This window comes from Sinohyriopsis cumingii, chromosome 1 (assembly GCF_028554795.1).
Source record: "Sinohyriopsis cumingii isolate HCF-2022 chromosome 1, ASM2855479v2, whole genome shotgun sequence".
Lineage (NCBI taxonomy): Eukaryota > Metazoa > Mollusca > Bivalvia > Unionida > Unionidae > Sinohyriopsis > Sinohyriopsis cumingii.
In genome coordinates, this window is record NC_142961.1 from 184,420,464 (window position 1) to 184,447,362 (window position 26,899).

The window sequence follows — 26,899 nt, forward strand, 5'->3', positions numbered from 1 at the left end:
ATCTGATGGTCTATAACACAACGGTACGGGTAATTCTGAATATTTTTCTTTATACAGCTGAAATAACTGCTGTTGTAAATCGTCTCTGATTATTTGTCTGCTTGCTACGATCAAATCGTTGAGTCTCCATAAATTAAAAAAATCACTCATTGAGGTCTCTGAGACTACTCCGCGTATTATTTCACACTGAATTTTGTTGGATTGTAGTCTGATTAATTTTTTAAATTCCTTTAAATTTGCATCGAGAGCTCTATGATCATCGTCTATTTCTTCGTAATAGTCAACGAAATTTTTTAACCAATCATGCGGAGATGGTCCAACAAAAGGCGGCGGTTGACCATGATCGCCACACATTATTATAGCGGTATTTTTCGTCAACAACCAATCAAGAAACATTTTTAATGTATCCAATGACACCGTACATATCTCGTCCCAAATAATTATTTTAGGTATATACTTTTCTCCCATTCGTTCAGGAGTCCATGTATCTCCGCGCCACCGAAAGAAACTATGATACGTACACGATTGTACTTGCCGTTGTTTCATCTCCCGTGCAAGTCTATGTGTGGGTGTCAGCACGATCATATCTGAATTTCTAAAAACATTAATCGCTCGAGTCGTTTTGCCGCATCCACCAGGTCCATTGAGATATACTGTCTTATATCTAGTTATTGGATTACTCAACGATGGCGCTTTCGACATTTCTGATATTTTATTACACTTACGATAAAAATGTCTCATTGGAACATCTGCTGATTCTGTATAATTGTGTAATATTTCCTTTTTTATTCTCCACGAACTCCATCGTTCATCATTACTTGTAAATTTCATAACAGACTCTAAATATTTACTCGAAATATAAAACGAATCTGTTGCGACTCTGACTGCGGTCTCAGGAAATCTATTAATCATCGATAATAAATTTATAGAAACATAAGCCAACATGGAAGATCTTAGATGAGTATACTGTGGGGAGATATCATTTATATAACTAACGATCGTACCCAATTTTGTTCCGTCGGATAAATAAACACTTTCTCGATTTACAAATATATTTCTCGCTGTTGTATCAGCGATTATAAAATCGTACTCGGCATCATCTAAAATTGATCGTGTGTGATGTCTTTTATGATCATATGCACCACCCTGAGTAAATTTACCTATAATTTTTCTACCGAGATCTTTTGCGGTTTTAAGTTTAATCTTGAGAATTTTAGGAGCTTCTTTGATAATATCATCTTCGGAAACATCAGGACATTTTTCCTTAAACTCGCTAATAACTTCATCAGCACTGATAGAATCTGGCATGGGCAACCAAACTTCGGTCTGCGCGTGATATGATATAATTGCCTCACTGACCACCAACGATGTCAGTGCCGCACAATCTAGCAAATATCGTATTAAAACTATAGGTGCCCAACGTTTTTCACACAAATGTCTACCAAACCAAACATAACAAATCTTGTGAAGATTTTCCTTAAGCTCGAATGATTCAACACAAGCGAATCCAGTCAGATCAAAATCAGGTAATGGTCCATTAATTGCCACTCGCGTCATTTTGTTTGTAGGGTGGCCGAATCTTTTAAAGTATACAGAACAATCTCCGTATCCTAGAAAACTTCCTGGATAACATGCAACCATATCGACCGAAATAACATCATTGTAAGTACATTTGGTATTCCACAATCCGCCATGTCCGTATTCGACGCAACTTGCGCGTACATCTTCAAGTAAATCAAATCGTGTTGGTTTCCATGAATTTATTTCTCTAGCGAAATGAGCCACAACAGATGGAACGGTAAAGCAATTAGTTAGTAATTTGTCAGTATTTTCCGCGGAGTGCTTGCACTCTAAAAACGTCTCCGCGAGATTTTTCATCTCGTCGTGGAGAGATTCTGTTCGATATATTTCACCGTTTGGTCTAACAAACTGATCAAATCCACCTTCCTCATTACTTTTAAATAACCATACCGATACAGGATCGTTTTTACTTATTTCGTTGATAAAATCAAACATGTCTGGGGGGTAAAATCTAATAGTTCGATCACGTGGAAATATTGTTACTGCGCTGGTCCATGCGTGCGCGTTATGATCAATAATATTTATTGAAGCTCCTTTTGATTTATATTTTGATTCGTACAGTACTTCTCCCGTTATTGTCGCTACGGTTATTGGAAATTATAATATTTTTCCTAACTCAGCAACATCTTTTATTGTAGCACCGGTATCCTTAACTGAATCAGCCCACGAGTTTATTTTTTTACGTCTTAAATCAGTTAATCCGTTTCCACGCATCGCGTTTGTAAAGTGTTCTATTACTCGTTCGGCTACACAATTTAACCTTGAAAATTTTATGGGTGTCAGTTTATCAACGTTGGGTTTTTTATTTATCTCATAGATTCCATAAATAACCGCTGTTACAGGATACGCTCGCTCATAATACGGTTTGTCAATACCCGTCAGTAGACCCGGTCTGGAATTTTTACTTAATATGGCAATTTTATTATTGCCAAGGACAGGATCATATTTGTCACGGATAATCCAACTACCTGTTTCTGTTAATACAATAAGTTTTGCTCTGAAGAAATATTTTTGATTGCCCTCATGCTCAGCGATGTAGTTATGATAGTTGCCGCTCGCTTGTCATTCATTGTGGCGTCCTTGACAGTATTGCGTATAATCTTGAACGTTGACCATGTATGAGATTCACCATCCGTGTAAAATTCTTTCTTGGCGTCGTGAATTTTATTGATCAAAATTGTTTTTTTCGGATCAACCAGATCTCGTACTGGCAAGTCTGGAGATAGTCTGTCGAGGTTGAATTTATATTTAACAGGCCTAGTTTGGGATAATCTCTCAAACTCATTCATATAATTAAAACAAATATTTAAATAAAGAAAATTATATATATATATATATACAATGTCTCAATGCAAATGGTTGATGATCGGCTCAGTAAATCGATGCAACAAATCCTGCAGAAAGGAATTTTGCTGGATGCACTCACAAAGCATACGACGAGGAAGTCTAGGACCAATACCGGGTCTGCGATGTGGTATTGGAGGGCGAGGAAAAACATAACTATGTGGAAAGTGCGGTGGAAAACGGTTCAGAGAACTTAAAAGATATTATGACAAAAAATTAATAATAGTGAAAACGCTATAAAATCCGTGGAGGATAGTATATCAAGATTTCAGACAAACAATGATTTAAACAAATAATATTATTGCATATATGGAGCAAAATATATTCGTCCCACATCCCACAATAACAAACTATGAATCAGATCGTAATGGCATGATCAGACATTGTAGGTTGAAGAGACCAGTTGGTAATGTTTCTAATGCTGGTTATCTAAGGTTCAACGCTGGAAGAAATAAAATGTATCATTGTCATCGGTTCACGTAAGAGTGTTTCTTCGGAGTGATCAAAGATGGTCTTGTTATTGATCATATTGACGGGGATCCTCAGAACAACTCCTTATCCAATCTGAGGGTTGTCACGCAAAGTCAGAACTCTGCACGTGGTAATACTGGAAGATGTAAGACAGTTTCTAGAAGGGCGGTAAATTCCACAAACACAGAATCTGGCGAAGTAATTATATTTCGTTCGATATGTTCAGCTGCGAAATACTTTAATATTCACCCATATTCAGTACAAAATGTAGCAGAAAATATATATAAAACTGCTTTCTCAAAAAAATATAAGCAGAAAATCACCTTTCAGTACTGCTAAGTATCATCACCACCTCGAATTATATTTATTTTTGGGGGGTCAGAAATTGTCATTATTATACTACTTATTTTTTGACTCACGAAAGGGAGGTAATTTATGGTCATAATCATATACAACATCCAAGGTCTGTGATGCCTGGTGGATACAGTATGCATTACAGATTTCTAACTTACAGTTCGTGTATTTTTCTGCCCTATTAGAACAGCGCAACGTTTTGTTTTGTTTTGTTGGTTTTGACAGCATCTTTAACACATAACTGGCTTTATTATGCTGAGGAAATGGAAGCTATCTGCGTTTCTCAAGGTCATCATTACATTGTATCGTGTGGCAGTATACTGACTCATAGGTCCACGATAGTGTTTGGAATTAAAAATCAGTGCATTTTCCTTGTTCAGTGCAGAAATATAATGCGAGGTTGTGTATGTATGTGTGATTATTTATTTATCGAGTACACTCCCTTTCACCAGTCTAGCAATTAGATGATCTAGACCGGATGTTCTATCATACATGGCGTGGTATAGTAAATAGGAAATTCCTTAATTTAGCTTTGTTTGGTGAAAATATATCATATAAACGTATTTCTTGAATTCAGAATTGTATTATTCGAAATTAGTTCCTTTTCAATGATTATTAACTATATATTAACTTCCGAAGCATATGTTTGTAACAAGATTTGATAGCACAATCGGTATCGTATTGGACTGTGACGCTCGCGGTCCAGGATCGAATCCTCATGGCTGACAACATGTCGGTGGTTTGCGCATAATTGTGATTTTTCTAATAATTGGGGGCTCCGCCAGATCCCCCCGCTCAGCAAAACACACCCACGTATCAACCGGTGGTTGATACATATTTTCGTATCACCCACGGGCTTGATTATTGTGGATGGGATTTTGCTGAGCGTATGTCCTTCATTCATGGTATATATTTCATCTCATTCATTCATTGTATATATTTCATCTCATACTTTAATGAACTTGCTAAAAAAACTCGAATAGAAGTTCATTTCATAATATATGTTTGTGCCGTCCTTCATTGTATATATTTCATTTCATACTTAATGAACTTGCTAAAAATCTCGAATAGAAGTTCATTTCATAATATGTGTTTGTGCCGTCCTTCATTCTTAATCTGAGCTCGCTAAAGACTCGATAGGAGCTCGTCATCCATAATCATCCATAATCTGAGCTCGCTAACGACTCGATAGGGTCTCTTCATTGAAACATCCCGACGAACTCCCTAAAGACTCGATAGGGGTTCAGGGATAATTTTTTTTTTATTTTAAAGATTTACATATTATATAATGAACCAAGAAAATATCAAAGACATTATTTCTGCTATTAAAAAGCTAGAAGAAAACGGAATTAATATATCTGATGAACTAAATCCTGAAAAAATAATATCTGATTTTGAAACGTTACAAGAACTTAAAAATGAAAATAAGTATGTTCTATCATCTCAATATAAGTTCATAAAGCGGATTCAGGCAGCTATGTTTCAGTCACTGGCTATGGTGAACGATGATAAAGTAAATGAATTTATTCCTCTTTCTGTTGCAATAGAAAAGATCAGGTCGTAATTATCCAGCGAATATGAAACAAAAAAAACCCCAATCAGTACCCGCATAAGATACTAAAGAAAAATTATGTCAGCCAACGACTGAGTAACAGTATAATTTTCCTCACTGTATATCACATCAGAATTAATTTACAAATATTTCAGAATAATAATAAAATATTTTTTTTTGAAAACTGATTGATTTCTATACTTTTAAGTACCAACCACCCCATCAGAATTAGCACACTGGTTGATTTGCATACTTTTAAGTGGCAATCACCCCATCAGAATTAGCACACTGATTGATTTGTGTAATTTATCCCATCAGATTGTGTACAAAATTGATTAATTTATCCCATCAGTGATTATATTTATTTATTTTTTTAAGTTGGTCGAGTTTAATACAGGAGTGTGTATAATTTAGAATCTGATCTCGATAATATGTTCTCGGCGGAGTTCATCTAACTGTTCTCGCTTCCGTATTCATCAATAACTAAATTGCTCTGTGTTTTGAAAACACTGTTCTGATGGCGTTTTTCAAGTGTATAAAACACAATCACGTGCTGGTACATTATATAACATTTACTGGATTAATTAAGATTTCACATACAGATTTATCACAAGCTCTTCTCCACGCATGTCAATTAAGCGATTAAGGTGGTCTGTGAGCTTAAATTTTATTCGTGTTAACATATTATTGTGACACCGCAGATACACAGGATTAGTTGGTTCTTGCACGATTAAACTTCCAGGGGGAACTTGTGGTGTAAATGTATATAAAATATATCCTTGTTGAGCCTGATTTGACTTTCCGAGATCTATTTGATAGCTGCCATCGACTACGTCACAAACCAGATTGACCACAATCGTGCTGGTTATATTAACGATTCCCGGAGAAACGTGTCTGCCGCCGCCATGTGGATCATTATTATATCTGAGAACAGTTGGAGGTAGTGTTAGCTTTTTCCACGCATCGAGTATTTTAGGAAAATATTCATCAATGACATCATTGACAGATTTTCTCCGAGCGTCCGGGTCATAATCGGGAAATTTGAACGTCGGTATATCAGATTCCTTGATTTTATATTTATCAATTAAAAACATTTTTGCAGCGGGAGATGATTTTAAAATTAGATCTATAATTTTGTTGTGATTGCGTTCTATAGCTTCTGAGATATAATTCAGAATTTCTATTTGTTTGATAATTTCCTCTCGTGTCCCGTGGGATGTTATATCGAAAAGATACTCAGTGAGGCGTTCACGCAGTTTATTTAGTTAATCTTTATGATCAAGATTGGAACTGTCAATAGTTCTTTTAATTTCGTCTTCATTAATATGATTACGAAGTTTTCCTTCTGGTAAACCTGAAAATAAGCCACCACCATAATCAATTAAATCATCCAAATTAATATCCCAAGTGTGAAGTCCACGCCACCACCACCAAATAAGTGTCATTGTAACTTCGTGACGAGAACTACTTGTTGACGTAAAATGAGATTTTCTCGGTTCTGAGGGTCCTTCATACACCGGAGGAATTTCAGGCCAACCTAGTACGGATCTTATCGTGGATTGATAAATATCAACGACATAATCAGGAGAATGTATCTCAACCGTCGAGGACAGCGTCGGTTCATAAACGTTAATTGATATTTTTGCTTCTTTTCCGGTTATTGATTTTATTCTACGTTGAAATTCCTCATTGATTTGTTCGATCTCATAACTACCAGTGGGTATTCCAACATCTATCCAGTCAGGAGTACCATCTGGTTTGTTCTTGTTAGCAAATACAAGCAAATTATTTGCTGGTGTACCATTAAATGATTTTGATCTGATATTTGGCCAGCTGTAATATACTCGTAATTGAGCTAATGCTTTTTCTTTTACTGGAATTGCAGTAGGAAAGTTAATACTAAATTCAGGATTAGTTGAACTTACCGAGATCATCTTTATCTTTGGCGAAGTTGTGTTAGTCACGATCTGCTGAAGTAATTCTGTCATTATTAGTACTTGTATCTTTTTAATACCGATACCTTCGTGATATATTTTAGTCATCATTGAAAATTCGACATCAGATATAATTCTATCACTGAGACTCGCTGATAACAACGACGATAACTTCGAGTATGCGACCGTCGCTGTATGCAATCTTATCATTTAATCGGATAATTTTTCATTCGTGCAGGTGCATATTTTTTTGTGATGATATAAAGCACACCTGCAATCGTTGTTGCTGCTGAAATACAAATAATTACGGCTGCTGGTGCCATCATTGTCACCGCTGATAATATCACACCAGTTCCAGCAACAACAGCGGATACTGAATAAACAATCACATCAACAATAACTAATCGTCGTCGATATTTTGGTACTTTTACTGTATATTGTTCGACTCGATCTTTTAGCGCCGCCTGCCATTCACGCGCTTGATTGTATCTGTATTGTGCACCATCCATATATTTTTATGTTGTAAACAATTGAGGTGTTTCAGCTACAAATTCCAAACACCACCAGTAAGATGTTGAGTCGAATATCTTATCATCTGCTTCCAGAATAAATATTTTTTCGGTTCCGCTATTTAATATAACAGATACAACTCCGGAAAACCTATCCGTTGAATGACGCCATGGATACGTTGTAAATATCTCAAATCGCGCACCACTGAACACAGACAACCTGTACACGGCAGTGACTGTTGCGGTATATTTGATGGTTTTATTTTGCTGCGACCATGTTGCGAATCCCGATGATACAGTGCATACGATGTTGGTAATATGTCCGGGAGTTATTCCGGCTGAAATTTTAATCAAATTGGTTTTATTAACGATATCAGGAATCTCCGCTACGATGTCTTGCTGTGTTCGTTTGATCGTGTCTAGGTTCGTATTGATATCAGCGAGATTTATGTCAACGGAGTGCGGAGTGCCGAAGAAATCTTCTGCGGTTCTTTGATGGTTTCTGCGAAATCTTGCAAAAGCGCCCACGTGAACGTCATACTCGGCCCGCAGCGTGGATAATTTACCATCTACGGTGTCGACATATTTTTTTGTTGCTGCATCTTCGTCGGATGTTGGATCTCTTAAAACTACTATTTTATTCCCGTTCATGCTGAGTTCACCCGTCATTGTGTCACCGGTATTTCTCACACGATTAGCAACGCTTCTTGCAATTTCATTTCTAATTGTTGCAAATGATACACTTAAATCCCTGATTCTACCACCGTCAGTAAACACGGGAATATTATCCGTAACTGCACCAAGTACTCGTCGAACTATATCATTCCATCTGATATTGCTTGTTTTTAGTTTACCATATCGATCTTGAAAAATAACAACCTCATCTGGGTCAACTCCAGCCAGGCTCATGATATCAGCGAGTTCATCTTTAGTCACATACTTCGACAGATCAACATCGCCGGATTTTCTCTTAACGCCGAAAGATCTTCTTCCGTAAATATCAACCATTATATATAATCCAAGATCTATTTAAAACGCTTTACGCGCAACGAATCGGTTGCTTGTATAATCATGCACAACTTTATGTGGCGGTTTGGATGATTTTGATATAGCGTCGAGTACATTAATTACTTCACGGCCGCATATTGGCGGATCTGTCATTGTTTGTGTGGGTAGCGTTGAATACCAAACTTTGGAACCTCTGGTTCTTGCGTGGAGTCGTGCGACATACTTGATAAATTCAGCAGGTGGAGCTAACCCGTATGAATCAAAATAAACGATTCCACGTGGATCAACCGCGTATGATACCCAATGAGTACCGGGTCCTGAAGTCGAGTCTAGATTAATAATACCTGTTTCGAGTTTGTTTGGTTGTTTTGGTAATTGATCTCGCATAAAAACACCTCTAAAGGCTTTTATTTTTAATCGTTTAGCAGCATCAAGTAAATCAAAATTTGATGCTAGAACATCTAACGTGGGAGCCTCTGACCGCTTCCACAGCGAGATCCTGGTAATCTTAGACCGCGTCCCTCTTTTTTGCCATATCGTCCACCAGTTGCTTTCTTTAGAGCCATTCCAGCAGCTGTTCCAACAGCACCTAACGCGGCTGCTTTTGCTACGGCTGGAGCGGCAGCAGCTATTAACGCTGGGATAGCCGCAAGAAGTGGAAATATACCACCCGTTTTAACCATGTCTTTGATGGCGCTCGGAGAAAGACGTAATTGAACTCCAGTTTTTGATTCTAGGGCTTTATTGAAATGTTTAATCTGATTATTTGTCAACGATAATTTGTTTGGACCACCACCCATCTGATCTCGTTTTAGTGATATTTTAGTTCAGCATTTGCTGGTGGTTTTTGATTGAAGCTTTTTGACCTGCCGGGAGTCAGAGTAACATTAACATGACTATACGACATTTTTATATAAATAATATTTTTCTGAATAATTAGAGATTTTCCACTGGTGCATCAACGACTCTCTTTCGACCACTACCACCTTCAAGTAACATGGCTTTATCGCTGAGTATGACCACGATTGCCCTATAGTCAACACCACCTGTATTCAATGTTGCTTTAAGATGTACATCAACGACAGATTGTTTTGATAGATCAAGATGTTCCAGTGAAAAATAATAAATCGGATACAAAGTTCTGAAATCATATTGTGATATTTGCAAACCGGTATCAACATTTTGATCACGTCCCATGAATGACATTAAACGATGATATGCACGTCCTATACGATTCTGCTCATAATTTAGTTGTATATTTTCTGTTGGTTCTTGTTGTCCGTTTATCCGTAAAGAAATATCTGTGATACCTAGTTTATCAAATATCATATGAGAGTGAACTTGTGAGCCTAATCGATTAGTTTCCTGAAACGCAACAAAAATATGTCGCGGTGCAGAAACACCTTGTTGTGATGCTATATGCCATGTGAACCGACCGTTAACGTTAGTTTGCATACTATCTGTGCTTGTTGTTAACCATGACAATAGGGATTTACCACCAGTGTCCATGAAAGAAATTAATTTGTGTTCTACTGCGATCGTTGGAGTCATTACCGGCATCCATAGTGAAAGTTTAGACAATATTACTTTACCAGCATCACCAATAGGTCTCCACAGAGCATCGTTATCATCACCTTTTCGCACAAGAACAACCGTGTGTCTAGCTCCAAAAATAACCTTTCTAAAATTTCTACAAAATCCAAAAATATGCGATAGTGGAATTGCACATGAAAATCTTCTATTGTCTCCTATCAACATACTTCTACGTGCTGCAAATCCCAAGTTGAAATTTTCGCTAGAACCATGAACCACTGGGGCCACATCAGCATCAGCGTTATTGGCAAAATTTCTTGGTCGTCTTATATTATACGGATCACTTTCAGGGTTATTGGAGTTATCTTTCACAAACATCATTGTAGGACCTGCTGATCTTGTATAATCATCAGAATATCTTGCTAATCCTATTATTGTTGTAGCAACGTCTACATCTTTCTGAATCGATTCAATATTTGTTCCATCGGTCATATAAGTGGCGCTATCAAACAACGCCATAATCCCATTGTTGACAAAACCAACTTTTACTGCACCTCCGTAATTAGTGTCATCCGGTTTTATAATTGTACCTTCTACCTCAAGAAAAGCCTCAGCGGGTAAAAATTATCTACTTGTATCATGAACTTGTAATTCAATTCTTCCACGTTGATCTGGTATTCGTGCCTCATAAGAATAAAACTGATAATCACGTACCGATTCATCTTTAAGGACAGGTGCCTCCATATCAAATGCTTCATCGGATTCACGTTTAAACATTTTATTATAATTATTTTCGTCTAACACGGAAACCGTGTTTGGACACTCCACTTCCTGATATCATGCTTGAAATAGTATTTCCTGATTCACTGAGTCTTTGATCTATCAAATTTGATGTTATATTTCTTTCTGCCTCTTTAGATAATTCCGCTAATTTTTTATTTGCAGCCTGATTTATTATTTTACTTACGTCTGCGGGCATAATTTCAGTACTTGCCAGTTTCACTGGTGGTTGTTGTTTTCGTCGCAATAATCGTGCTAGTCCTTCTTTGATTGCCGAAAACGCCTTACCAGCAACATTGACAATTGCTCCAGGAGCTTTTTCACAAACAATATCGATAGCTTTCATCGATATTTGTTTTGCAATAGGTGCTGCTTTTGGAGCTATCCTTGTAAATAATCACCGCACAACATCACCAAGTCCATCTCCGTAAGTAGCTCTGTAGATTGGTAATCGTGAGTTCACCGCTCTGACCTGTACAGGTTTACGATGATTATTATGTATGATCATCTTTTTTAATTTATCATTTATCTAACAATTAGTCATCAACAAGTTCATCGATAAGTTCTCGGTAAACTCCGATATCCATGATACCGCCTTGAAATAATCGTCGACAAATATCAGCTGCTTCATTAATTATTTCTGGTGAATTATTTCCGGCACGTTTTCCTCCTATGAGAACTTCTAACCGTGACACGTCATTGAGGATATTATCAGGACAAATAAAATTATTTCCTTCTGATGTAGTCAGGAACCCACTTCCTACAGCGTCAGGATCTCTTTCTTTAAACAGTGAACGTAATTTCTCCTGTTGTTTAGTTTCTATATCTCTAAATATTTCTTCTTCTTGTTTCCATTTTTGTTCTGCTTTTCGCTTCATTTCCTTTGCCATATGTTTCCTTTTCTCTCTAGATGGTTTTAACATCAATTGCTGTTGTTCTATTTGTTGTAAAGGTGGAGGAAGTTGATACTGGGCGAGTTGTTCTTGTTGTTTCAGTCTCTCTCTATAAAGTCTTTTTACTTCTTCATTAAGATTTTTATATTCTTGACCTTTAGCTTGTTTTTTGTTGTAATATACGCGATATATATATTTAATAAGATTATCATCATTTACTTTTTCATAATGGGGTTTTAAAATACTAGATTTATTAAATATACCATTTAATATTGCTTCGGGTAATTGTTCTCTTTTAGTATTTCTAATTTCTTCAACAACCCCTTTCCTAAATTTTGCAATCAATTCTAAGTTTTTTTCTACTAGTTCGGGTTCAGGTGCATGTTCTTTTTGCACGTCGGCGATTTCAGTACGAAGTTTTCCAATACTTTCAAGTATTTCCTCACCAACAGGTGGAGGTTGAGCCGCAGCTATATCAGTTGGAAGATCTCGTAAAATCTTCTTTGTCTGTTTAGTTCTTCCTGCTATTTTTTCAGTTTGTTCTGCTGTTCGTTTTGATACCGGAAGAAGATCTTCTTTGATGATAGTAGCAACTTGTTCAGTAGCTGCAGTGACGGGTTTAAACAGTTTTTTAGTTTCTTCTTTGTACTCAACTTGTGCTTCTTGCTGCGCTTGTAGATTTTTTCTAAATGAGTCTCTGACAGGAAGAAATGTTTTAATTGCTTCTAATCGTTCTCGTGCTATTCTTGCTGTATGAGATTATGGATACACCATTATTTTTAATATAACAATTTTTTAATTGATATCAGCAGAAGGGGTGTAAATTTAATTAAACAGATATCATTCATATAATGAACAACTGTGCGTGGTTAATTCAAGGAACAACAAATAAATGCAACAAAAGGTGTCGTGGAGAATATTGTAAAAAACATAATTATATTTTTAAGAAAACTCCTCATGCTGGTTCACGAAGATGTGTTGGATGTAACAACGGCGTTAGTGGATTATATCAGATTTGTAAAAATTGCGGTGGAGATCGATACAGAAGTTTGATGAACTATTACTGAAAAAGAAAGAACATAAATCCAAAAATAGAAAAACCACCATCAGAACTTGAATATTACTTGAAGAAAAAAACAAAAGATTCCCATGATTCAGATGAAAATTCCCATGATTCAGATGAAAATTCCTATGATTCAGATGAAGATTCTCCATGATTCAGGTGAAAATTCCCATGATTCAGATGAAAAGTCCCATGATTCAGATGATGAATCCCCATGATAGCAGCAGAGAGGGTTCGTCTACAATTCAGTTTGGGACAAACAGTAACCGTAGACGTGGAATTGACCTCCATGAAGGGACACTGTTTTTTTTGGGGTCCAAACACAAGGGTGACCGTTCCCTTAAGTGGTCTGTTCACCCTCTCTCCTGCTAGCTCTAAATAGCATTTTAATAAGTATGTGGTATGACTCGGTCGGGGCTCGAAGACGCAAACTACCTCACGCGAGGCGGACGTTCTAATCACTAGGCCACCGGAGCTGTAGTTGGATTATATAGAAAATGACTCTTGCTTCATAACACAAGGTAAATTGTACTGGCCTTCGAAGTAAGTATGACAATTACAGTAACTGTAATGTTATGTTTGTATTCTTGGATTTATAAACCACAGTATTATAAAAGAAAAGGTGGAAACACCGACGCTTTTTAGTATAGAAAGGTAAATCAGTAGTTTGATTGTTTTAAACAATCTATATACATCACTCGCTCGACAACTTGCGCTCGGATAACTCGCGATCCCGTTTATAACGCTTTGTCTGGCGTGGCTTCCAATCCCCCCAACCCCAAAAATATATTTTAAATATCTTTAAAATATGACGAACGTGAAATAAATTAAGATAAGCATTGGTAAATAAAACCTTGATCCATCGCTCGTTTTATCATCCAAAATGGTGATTAATGCCCGTAAAGATAAAATCCATATTGTGAAATCTGTAAGTTCTAAATAAGATATCATATATTATGATATTATTTTCATATTTCTCCCACTGCTTTTCAATTTCTTTATCTTGTTCTGTTTTAAGTTCAGTTTTTCCCTGTATTTCACTATATGTTTCCTTAATCCATTGTCTATGTAGCTTTCGCCTTTTGTTGTAATATTGCGTGATGTCTTTAATTTCTTTTTTCGTTTTTTCCCAGTCATTCATAATATCACTATAGTCCCGTGAGCTAAATTCAGCCAAGCGAAGACGAACAGTGCTCACATAATCATCATTGAGCAGATGAGCATTGTTTATCTTCCATGATCCTTGTTCCCATTTAATCGTCTTGGTGGTAATTATATTTATACGTACTGGCTTATGATCTGAAATTTGGTTCGATAAACAATTATTAACCTTATTTGTGTGTCCTGTTAAGATGTAATAAGTGTCTAGTCTACTCTCTTTAGTTCCATATTTAAAAGTAAATTTTCTTAGATTACCATTTATGCATCTATATACATCAGTGAGATTGTTTGTTTCTAGAACGGTTTTAATTAGTTTATGAAGTTGTTTGACCCAGTCTAATAATCCTTCACTTTTATCCATATATGTTTCTATCCAATTAAAATCACCTCGTATAATGCATTGTTCAGGGCATAATGCTGTGCATAATTAGTGAGTTTCATAAGACAGTTTGACTTCTTTGTACTTATTCCCCCGGAAAGTACATATACATAAATAAAGTTTCATTTATTCGCACTTATATGTATTATTCTAGCTTGTAGTTCAATTGGTAATTTAATGAGTTCAAGGTTCAGTCTCTTGGCGATATTTCGAACAGTTGTAGTCACCCAGATTTAGTGTCTGTTGGATGAGTACTGGTGTAGACCAGGGCGTCTAGTTCCTCTTCTAGTTTCTTCACCACTTGATCTGACATACCGCGAGTCTCTTGAATTAGGATTATATCATAATATTTTGAAATATTCACGATGTTTTCAATTTTGTTAGTGATACCATTAACATTCATAGTCAGGATATTTAGGTTTAATCCCATCCCTCCATCTTGGCTATGACGATGGTTATATACGGCTAAATTATCAATTATTTATAAATACGTTAAATTTACCAGTTTTGTGTGTAAATCAACATATAAATTTTCAACATACAAATTCTATAAAATATTCTTCCTTTTATAATAAAATGTAAAATCTACCAACCCGGGAGCAAGGGTGGGGAAGGGACCTTGGTATAACGCCCAAGGGCGTTAACGCAAACGCGGGCTGATTCATCGCCCCAACCACGGCTTCCCTGGAAGGTGGTAACCCTAAAACACAAACTTAATGTATTGTTATGCATTTAACCTTTGATTGTGTGAATCAATAAATAAAATCCCTACACACAAACTGTATAAAAGTTTTACTATTTCCTTTTATTTTAAGAAAGGGGATGGGACAGGAAATCTGTATGGGGAACGTAAATATTAATGACGTCATTGGGCTATATCACATGGCGCCACGCGAAGTGGAAAGGCCCATAAAACAGCCTACGAAAAATGCCCCATATGGAATACTAACACACGCAAAACATAAAAACAAATAGAACACTCCTAACTATTGCTAACTCTCTCTCTTAACTATACAGCCCCGTACTGTATAGTAAACTAATAATAGTTGAATTTTGGCCATAATACATAACAGAGGGGCCCAATACTCGAGTCGGGCGAAATAGCAACATACGTATATGCGTCCTACTCAACAGCACCAGACGGATGTTCTTCCAAGACTCTAGCACCCGACGTATATGCGTTCTACACAATGTCACCAGACTTATGTATTTCCTAGTACTTAACACCAGACATACATATTTCCTAGATCTTAGCACCAGGGTAAATTCTTCCTAGACCCTAGCACCAGTTGTATGTGCGTCCTACAAAATGTCACCAGACGTATGTATTTCCTAGACCTTAGCACCAGACTTACATATTTCCTAGACCTTAGCACGACACGTACATATTTCCTATACCCTAGTACCGAATGTATATACTTCCAATACCCTAGTACCAGACGTATATGCTTCCTAGACCCCAGCACCAGACGTGTACACTTCCTAGACCCGAGCACCACACGTATATGCGGCCTACGCTATAGCACCACAGTATGTACTTCCCAGACCCTAGCACCCTACGTATATGCGTCCTATACAATAGCACCAAACGTATTTATTTCCTAGACCTTAGCACCAGACTTACATATTTCCTAGACCTTAGCACTGCACGTACATACTTCCTAGACCGTAGAACCGAATGTATATACTTCCAGTACCCTAGAACCAGACGTATATACTTCCTAGACCCTAGCACCAGACGTATATGCGTCCTACACAATAGCACCAGACGTATGTACTTCCTAGACCCTAGCACCCGACGTATATGCGTCCTATAAAATAGAACCAGACGTATGTATTTCCTAGAACTTAGCACCATACGTATTTATTTCCTAGACCCTTGCACCAGATGTATATGCGTCATACACAATAGCACCAGACGTACGCATTTCCTAGACCTTAGCACAAGTGTATTTTCTTCCTAGACCCTAGCACCTAACGTATATACTTCCTGGACCCTAGCACCAGATGTATATGCGTCCTACACAATAGCACCAGACAAATCTACTTCCTAGACACTTGGACCAGACTTATTTATTTCCTAGACCTTCGCACCAGAGGTACATACTTCCTAGACCCTAGCACCAGACGGATATACTTCCTAGACCCTAGCACCAGATGTAAATGCAGAAACAGATGTATCTATTTCCTGGACCTTAGAACCAGACAAATATACTTCACTACCTCACGCAACAGAGGACTATACTTCCAGAATCTTAACATCAGGCACATACACTTCCCATGCCTTAGCACCAGAGGTATGTACTTTCTAGACCTGATTACCAAAGGTACGTACTTGCTAGACCTTAGCACCAGATGTTTCTACTACCAAGACCTTAGCACCAGACATGTATTCCTAAACATTAGCACCATATGTATATACTTTCTTGACCCTGTCACCAGACTTACATACCTCCTTGAGCTTAGCGCCAGATGCACGTGGTTTTGAGACCTTAGGACCAGATGTACTTCTTGCACCTTAGAACCCGATGTATCTAGTTCCAAGCATATATACTTCACTGACTCTAGCACCAGAAGTATGTAGTTATTCGTCTTAAGCACAGGACATATGTACTTCAACAGCTATAGCACCGTACATATATAGTTCCTTGACCTCAGCATTGGACGTATGCTCTTAGCAAACCTTAGTGACAGACATATATATGTCCTAGACCTTAGCACCAACTGTAACTCCTGGTACATTAATTTATTATTTTAATTTTGTATTCATAGTTGTAAATTTTATAGAATATAAATGTGTGTAGTTGACGTCTGTTAAGAATGCAAATTACATAAGTAGTGAATAGGGACGGTCTAGGGACTAGGGGACTTTCATGTTAAAAAGGGTATATCCACTCTGGGGACTATGTAAATTTAACATGGGAAGCAATATCCACTCTGGGGACTATGTAAATTTAACATGGGAAAAAAAGGTATCCACTCTGGGGACTATGTAATTTAACATGGGAGAAAAAAATATCCATTCTAGGGACAAGGGGAATTTAACATGGGAAAAAAACTATCCACTCTAGCAACAAGGGGAATTGAACATGGGAATAAATCGTGGGACTGTCTAGGGACTAGGGGGAAATGGAACAGGGTCGGGACCCTATTTTAATATGGTCCCGACCTGATGGGCCTATGGAAATGGAACAGGCGAAAATTGAAACAGGGAGGGGTCTCTATTTTTTCAAACAAAAAAAAAATAAAAAAGGGGTAGGCAATGAAAGTCAACATCTTTTCGAGATATAGGAGTAGCCCTGAAAAGGGCCTTTGGTTCATCATCATCTTCTTCTTCTTTTCTTTCCTCCACTTCTTCCACCAATTTTTCACTTTTTCCATCATTCCTTTCTTCTTCTTCTCCTCTGACATCCAGTCTGGATGGCTCAATGCTCTGAACTTTACCTGGACTTTGATCCAATTCCGATTGAGCCTCTCAAACTCTGCCTGTTTCTTTTTGTTTTCCTGATCTTTTCTTTCTTTACTCCATTTCTCCTTTATTTTCTTTACTTCTTCCTCCATTACTTTTCTCATTAGTTCTTCCGATTTCTTAAGCTGGTCCAGGCCTTTAATGACAAATGACCACTCTGTCCATTTCATTATGTCTTCCAAAAAACACCTTACTTCTAGCACATTATCCATGGCTTCTTTCAAGTGACCAATCTTTACATACTCTGGATCTTTAAAGCCTCTTAGTCTTTTTACTTACTTCTTCTTCTATCATCTCTTTCACCAGATCCATAGCTAATTTCAGGTTTGTCACTTGCCTTCTGAAAAAATCCCTAGTAACTTCATGCTTCCATTCACGTTCAGTCCTTTCCACTACATAGGCTCCATCCACCATCCAATACCAAATATCCTTCAACTGGTTAAACAATTCTGTTAAAGCCACCCTCTTCCTTGTCTTTATTCCTTATTATTGTGCGAATTTCGAACACTGTGGGTTCTTATACGAAAAGCGCGGACGTGAAGGAAAACATCCCCCTAAAGACACAAAACTTATATTACCTAGATCATCACTTAAAACGCGCGGACGTGAAGGAAAACATCCCCTACTTTTCTTGTTTCATATTATCTACTATCCACATACGTGAAGCAGCAATAAACAAACCCAATAATCTACTATCCACACAAACGTACGTGAGCTCTTACAAACACAAACACATACACTCACACTAGGAAAAAAGAGTTAGTGTTTATATTCACACTACTCTACATAAACACATTGGCAAATCGATTACTATTTCTTTTCTAGAGGTTGGGGTAGCCCTGAAAAGGGCTGTTTGTTTGAACTCCAGATGCACCTATCTAATGCTGACACCTCCCCGGCCTAGCACCGCAAACGCATCTCCGACTCCAATCTCCTTTCACTCTTTTTGCTGGGAGTGCAGAGGCGGAATGAGTGGCTTCAGAATCCCAATCTTCTGTCTCTGGGATTCTGAAATTTCCTTGTTGTGTCTGTGGTACAGCCATTCCTCTCTCCTTTTCCTCCTCTTCTTTTTTTCTTCTCTCCTCCTCTTCTTTTTTTCTTCTCTCCTCCTCTTTCATCCTTCCTTCTTCCACTATAGCCTCTGCAGCCAGCTCATTCAGTATGAGCCTGGCATATTCCAGGTGCACATGAAGTTCTAACAGTTTCTCTAGCCTTCTGCTCATTCTCTAGTGTTGATCAATCAACAAGGGTAGCTAGACTGCCGAGCGATTTTCAATTTATAGTTAAAGCGCGGACGTGAAGGAAAACATCCCCATAAGACCCAAAACTTATATTACCTAGATCATCACTTAAAACGCGTGGACGTGAAGGAAAACATGCCCCTAAGACAAAACTTATATTACCTAGATCATGACCAAACAACGCGCGGACCTAAAAGAAACACTTACTTTTTTATACTACCCATCACTATTCTAAAATATGTTGACAAGCCACTTAAAGAAAATACTTACACACACACACACACACACACACACACACACACACACTTTCTAAGCAAGAAAAACAATTCATGTGCTTATACACGCACTTCTATTTTTTTAACTTATTATAGGCAATCGATTGTTATTTCTTTTCTAGAGATTGGGGTAGCCCTGAAAAGGGCTGTTTTTTGTGTGCGAAGTTGAAGCTAGGGCGATCTTTTATATTCTAAGAATGCGACGTCCTCTGACGATAGGCTTTTTGACGATAGGTCTTCTTCTTAGGAAAGAGAAGAAGAACTCTTTGGTGTCGATACGACAGTCGACAAAACCTCTGTCATGTTCAGGTTGCTGCTGCTGCTGCCGTTGCTGCTCTCTCTGCTGTTTCTGAAATCTGTACTTCTCTGTCCATTCTTCTTTCTCCCTGTTAATTTCTTCTCTGAAGAGCTCTTCTATCAGGTCTTCAGTGACTTTTATCATTTACACATTCTCTATCTCTTCTGGATTCGGTATCAGACTGTGTCTGACCCTATGCAAATTCACGTAGGCTTCGTTTAGCTTAACTAGTCTGGAGCACATCTTCTTAGGAGGATGAGTCGACAATGGATGGTTAGACTGGAGATTATCCCGGCTTTAAAGTCAAAGCGCGGACGTGAAGGAAAACATCCCTATACGGTTTTCGAGCCGGAACGTTCAATGAGTGTCATGAGAGGGATAGTAAGAATCAAGATTCCTATAGCCAAATAAACCACAAAGGCATTTTTTCTTCAAAACAACATTTTTATTCAAAATCACTTAACACTAACAAACAACTATAACATTTCTAACAATAACCAAACAATATAACATCAAACATTTTTTTCAAATCACAAACATTTTTTTTCAACTAACACATTATTTTGGACAGGGCTGACAACGTTGTTAATGAAATTGTAATTTCCACTGTTGGAAGTCATTAGGCCATTGATGAATACTACGTTTCCTAGCTTGAGACAAGAGACCAGTATAATGGTCACAAAACCATAGATCTAATTTCACATCGTTTCTAGAAGAAGGACGAGGATCAAAATGAGTCACTAAATGTTCTAAGGAATAGCCCAGGCTGCGATGATGCAGAAAATACAAACAGTATTGTCCACACACCAAGGAATCTATGCCTTGTAATTTCACATTATTGAATCGGGTGGTCTGAGCATTTCTTCTCATAAAGTCAATGATATCGTCTTCCAAAGGAGGCAATCCATAAGAATCGAAATATTACACACATCCTTCTTGAGGAAAGTAGACGGCTACCCAGTGGGTTCCTGGGAGATGACTGTCGTCCGTGTTGATCACATAAACTTGATGGTCTTGAGGTTTGCGATGAGGGAGTTCATCTTTAGCACAGACGACAGGATTCCAAGAAGCAGTGTACGAACTGTGGTTCAAAAGATAATAAAGTTCCCAGGTATCCATTTATTTGTGTGTTTTTTTTCTTCACAGGTAATGATAAGTGATCAATTCGATCCTGACCTTTTGCTTGAAAATGTTTGACAAGTAAAATGCGTTTAACTTCGACTTTTTACTCTGGTCAAAGAGAGATTCGATGCGACGGCACTCTAGAGACGTTAATGGAGGAGAAGAATGTTTATCCAAGCCTTTATACCACTCATTCAACACGAATTCTATCTGGATGTGACCCCAAGCTTTGTCCAGATATTCGTTCAAAGACTGTAGCAAAACAGGAGACCAAATGGGCTTCTTGTTCTGGCCATCTCGACTTCATCATGACAACTTCTTCGTCTTGGGATTCTTCTTCTTCCTCTTCTTCTTCCATGGTCTCCTCACATTCCATCTTCAAAGTTTCTCCACTAGGTAAAGAGGGATAACAGTCTTCCATGGCTTCTAATAATCTAGAATGACTTCTCTCAAACTGTTGATTTCTATCGTATTATCAAATTCTGCATACAGAATGACGTTCACCGTTACATCAGGGGTTCGGTTTGCAAACTGAAGTTCCACACGAGTCTGGCCGGATTTTATAGGGTGGAAATGTTCCTCGTCGCTGCCTTGGTCTGGAGTGAAATCAAAAGCCCGCAAAGCATAGCCTCCTGTATAATCTTCGTATGTTATACCATGACTGGTGTTGGTTCCTAACTGTCAGGTAGCTTCGTACAGAGACAAGTACGATGTCAAGTAATTCTTCTTATCAAAGTCAGGTTTGAAGGGTCGGGTACACAAGGTCTTGCCATCGCGACTGACTTCGATCTTGGACACGCCAAAGTGTTGAAAGTAGAAAGGATTTTTAGTGAAGTCTCCGTTGAAGGCTGTATTCTCGACGATACCAACGATCTAACGTTTGGGTAACTGTCCTTGGAACAGATGATCTTCGATCATGGATCGTTGCCCTTTGGGAATGGTGAAGGTTTTCACTTCCACGCGTCGTATGAGATACTTGGCGGTCGTTCTGCTCAACGTTGACTGATGTCGTTTCCCACTTTAGGCAACACTTCTACGCGTCGTACGTAGAGCCTGGCTTCCTCGATGACAGTTTTGCAAGCGACATTACCCATCAAACGGAAAGCGGCACTACAACGATTCAGTCTCAGGCGAACATTCACCCCGTTCAGCAAATACTTTTCTTGCAACCACATGTCCAAATGCAAACGATCCATTAGTTCTAAACTTTTGTTGGTTCCCATGATTCTGTCTCTTCGTTCTACAAATCCCGCATTGTGTTCTTTCTTTTCCTCAGTTTCCTATATTTCAAACTGGCTGCATCGTCAGCTTCCCATACCACACAGGCATTGAGATGAGTGTTCTTGGCATCTATTCCGTTCGTCAAGAGATTTTCCAGGTACGCTCGATAAGGGTAAGTATCCATGCTGCTAATGACTAGTTTGCTATTCAAGTACAATTGCACTCCACTGAACAAGGAATGCATGAAATTGTTGACGGGAGCTATTACCTCATCACCTTCTAGGGCCGAATTGTCATCATCGATAACTTTGACTTTCAGGTACAAGTAATTGCTATTCAGATCGATGTAATCTTCGGGCTGTCCTTTGATTTCAAACTCGATGGGAGCTGAGGCTGTCAAAGAGGAGACGGGGTGACATTCCACCCACTGGGATTCTTGCATGGTCATCATGGTGGATGGCATGGCAAACAGATCCAGTTCCGACTTGTAACAAGCGCAAGATTCTCGGTGCATCATTTTTTCTCTTTCTCAATAATCGAAAACGTCTAAGTCTCGAACGGTTCTTCTTTTCTTAGTCTTTCTAGCGTTAGAAGTGTGAAGTCTGGTGAAAGGGTGTTTTCTTCGTCGTCTCTTTCTGCCTTGTCCTTGCTGTGGCGTCAGGGAAGTCTAAATGCCTGACTCGGTAGCGTGCAGGGCATTTATAGGTGTTTCTCGTCGGCCCAAAAGGTCTTTACCCGTTTGCAGCAAGACATTTTTGCCTGCCCTCAAGAAAGCTTCTTTGGGGTTTTGTTTGTCGATGATGACATTTTGAGAAATTCTTTGCCTTGCGTGAGTGCGGCTTCTTTCAAGGCGTGCAATCCACGTGTCACCATCGGTGTCGACACCGGAGCCACCGAACGAAAGGCTGATTTTAACATATCTCCTAAGCTGTGTCCTCGCTGTCGAGCAACGCCTCGGTACACTGGATACATGACTTTACGAGTCGTGAGAGAACCGTTTTCGAAAATGGAGTTTCACCGTGACTTTTCCTTTGGTGAATGGAATATTTTGTCCCAGATCTCCTTTTATAACAATATTGACAGTGTCTAAATACGACTTGCTGACCGGCAAATAATGAGGATGTACAAATTCGCGGTGGACGTGATAAGTGTTTCCACCTTCCTCGTCAGAGGCCGTGGCAGAATCCACTTTGAACGAAATGACACAGTAACGGTACAGAGGTGTGTCCCACCACGTTGTACTCCACCATATCCGAGTACACAAAGATCAAATTCAGTCCTTGGTTCAATTTTACCGGGGTACGAAAATCCTTGGCAAAAGAATCGTTTTCGCAAATGACTAGTAATTCGCCTTGTTCTTGTTCTACTTTCTTCCTCATCTCCATGTCCCCGCCCAACATGTCAAACAATTCATGACAAAATAAAAAAGACATGATTTTACCACCCTCAGGACATTTCATCAGGAAGCGACGAGGTACTTTATGGTACTCCAGGATGATACTCTTTTTGACACTTTCCAAAGCTTTAAGAAACACCACATTAAACCTGGAAGCAATGGCGCTCACCAAATGTTGACCACTAAAATAATAGCCTGAGGGAATGCACAAGTGATAGGTGGTCCACTTTTGATTTTTTGTGCCAACGGTTTTTATGTTATATTTGCCATAGGTATCCATGTACTGTTGCATTTGTTCTTCATGGACTTCCACTGAAAAAAAAAAAATTTGATTGGGAAGGACATTAAGGACTTGGGTCGGGTGAATAATTTCTACTAAAGCCACTTCCCAATGGGCTTCGTGATCTAATTGGATGGCCTGTGGTAATTTGGCCGTGTAACAGCACGACGTGTTCTTGGGAAACACCTCCATGGAACTCTTAAGTAAAATTTGCTGTTATTGTTCATAATTCCAGAGTTCTGTGGCTGTCCGAGGGGTTACTGTACATCAGAGGCGTGTCTCCGCCCAAAATGGGGTTGTTGTTGTTGGAGTGGTGACTGACACTGGCACTGGACACAAGGTTCCCATTGTTCCCGTTCGAGGAGAATTTCAGGGAGGGATTGGGAAGCAGGTAACCGATGCAACTGCTTAATAAAATGGTCCACAATTGTTTATCTCCTTGTTGCAAACTCAAATTGGCAATGGCTGCCCCGATGACATAATACACCACGAAGATTTGGCTGAAAAAGAAAATTTGCGTTTTAGGCACACGTTCTCCACACCACACCCACAAGGGTTGTTTTTGTAAATCTTGCAGAGACGAACTGGGTGAAGGAGTGGTAGCAGTAGTAGCTGCGTCTGTGTGAAAGGGCATGATGGTCACTTCTTTTTAAAGTCGATGACTTGCGAAGCGTCGATCCAAGAATCAAAATTGGGTGGATATCCTTTCCAACGTACTTTGACTTCTTTGACACGTCGTTTGCCCACTTTACGGGTTCTGCGTTCGAGAATGCTTTCGATGTCGTACACGTCGTCTTCTTTTTTGGTGACACGTTGTTACTCGGGCAAATAAAACGTTCCTTTGAGCACTTCTCCGTTCATGTCTTCTAATTTATAGACGGCAGGATGACGGCCATGCACTCGTCCAGTGACACGAAACAATTTGGTGGTCCAGTTAGGTAAGTAACCTTTGTCGAAACTGCATTTGGTTTTGCCAATGCGTACCCAATCTCCTACAACCAACACTCCACTTTTCTTGGGGACAGCCCTAGTCGGGGACGTGCCAAACAGGCGATCAGACACCAGCACTTCATTCTTGGGAGTCACCTCTTGCGGGGCACGTCCGATGCTTCGATGGTAAGATTGGTTGTACGCTTGCACAGGTGCGGTAAGATGTCGATGTACTTCAGAGTGTGGTGATGCGTAAAATATTTCCACATGCGTTCTTTCAACGTACATTGAAAACGTTCCACGATGCTGGCTTTGGTTTCAGGATTCTCGGTGGTAAAAAAATGAATGTCACGTTTCTTTAATTCTTTTTGGAAAGCTTGGTTCAGAAATTCGGTACCTTTGTCCGTTTGCCATCGATTAGGGTGACACCGCTTTGTTTCAATATTCGATGCAGGGCTCGCACTAACTCACTGCTTGATTTAGAAGTCAAGGGCACGACCGAGGCAAATTTGGAAAAGACGTCGATGACACAAAACAAATATTTGTAGCCACGATTGTAGCTGGCCAAATGAGAGACATCGGCTAAATCGGCTTGCCATTGATGATCAATGCCTTCCACTTGGGTGCGACTTCTGGAAAACTTGCGTCGAATGGGTTTTTGTAAAGTGCAAGTAGTTTGTTCTTGTAACCGTCGTTGCACTTGAGTAAACGGAGACTTTCCAGTCGCGTTTTGGCAGCACGATACAATTTTTGAACTCCTGCGTAACCTGCAGGATGGGAGGGATCGTAGTAAATGATGGCTAACACTTTTTCCATTTTTTTTGGTTTCTTAATGACACCCACTCTTGGAATATGCTACTCTTTTTCTCATGGGGTATTTTATTGGATTGTAATCCTTTGCGTGTACGACCTTCAATAGGTGTCGAGGAGGAGGATGTCTGAACAGGAAATATCTTTTCTTGTTTCACTTCTGTCTTCACCTTCTTTTTCTCTTCTGATGCAGAAGGGGTGGTCATCATCTTTTTAATCCATCCAATTCTGGAGGTAGGTGGTGTTGTTACCTTGCGTACTTTTTCTGGTGGAGCTTGAAACCCTTCCTCTTCTTCTCCTTTTTATGTCTTGGTCACTGGTAGTTGTGGTGGTAGTAGTGATGGTGCTGAACTTTTCATCTAGGTCTTAAAATCTTTTAGAGTGGGAAGAGCTGTTTCATCTGAGGCTTTCTGGTGAAAGAGGTGCAGTCGTTGCAAGAGTTGCCCGTACTTTTGCGATTTTTCTGTTTCGGACAAATCTTGGCGATCCATCAAGGACTGCAGTTCGTGTTGTAACTGGGTCATCTCGCTGAAATTGGGATTGGGAGGTAAATGCGGGTGCGTTGTTCTTGCCAACGATGGTATTCCATCCATCGTTTGTAAGGCACTAAAGCTAGTTTTCGTCCTTCCATGGGATGTCAGGGGTCAATTCTGAGTTCTCTTATACCATTCAGGTACCAGTGGTTAAACGTCTGGTGACGTAACGGATGCAACTGTTCTTTACGTTTGGCTTGTATTTTGACCAGCTCTCGGTAACTGCGTTCTCTCAACTCCACAGGCAAAGCACGAATGCTCTCTTGTAAAGTATCCATGAATAGGTCAGTCCGTACAATTCACGATCTTCTCCTAGAGTAAAAGTAATCCACATAGTGAATAATTTCTGACCACTGTCGTTCAGGGTAACGTCCAAGAATCTCTCATTGAACTCTTTTGATGTAAACGCTCTAAAGCGATATAATAGGACGAATGCACCCTTGACCCAAAGAAATCTAACACACTGGTTGACTTTTTTCACTTTCCTCTTGTGAATATCTCCACACAAAAGGACTACAGTCACCCATTGAGATTTCACTCTGGCAAGTCCTGCCAAACTTCCTTGTAAATCTTCTCTTGCAGTTCTTTAGGCAATGATTCAATATCGTTTTTGAAATGAAGTATAAATACTGGTCTCGGTGATGTCCAACTCCTAGCCAATCTGGTTTCTTCTTCTTCAACACTAAGGGTAAGTAATGACAATTCGGTGACCAACGAGCATGTTCTAGGTAGGCCAAATCTTGTGGTTCCCAGTGGTGAATT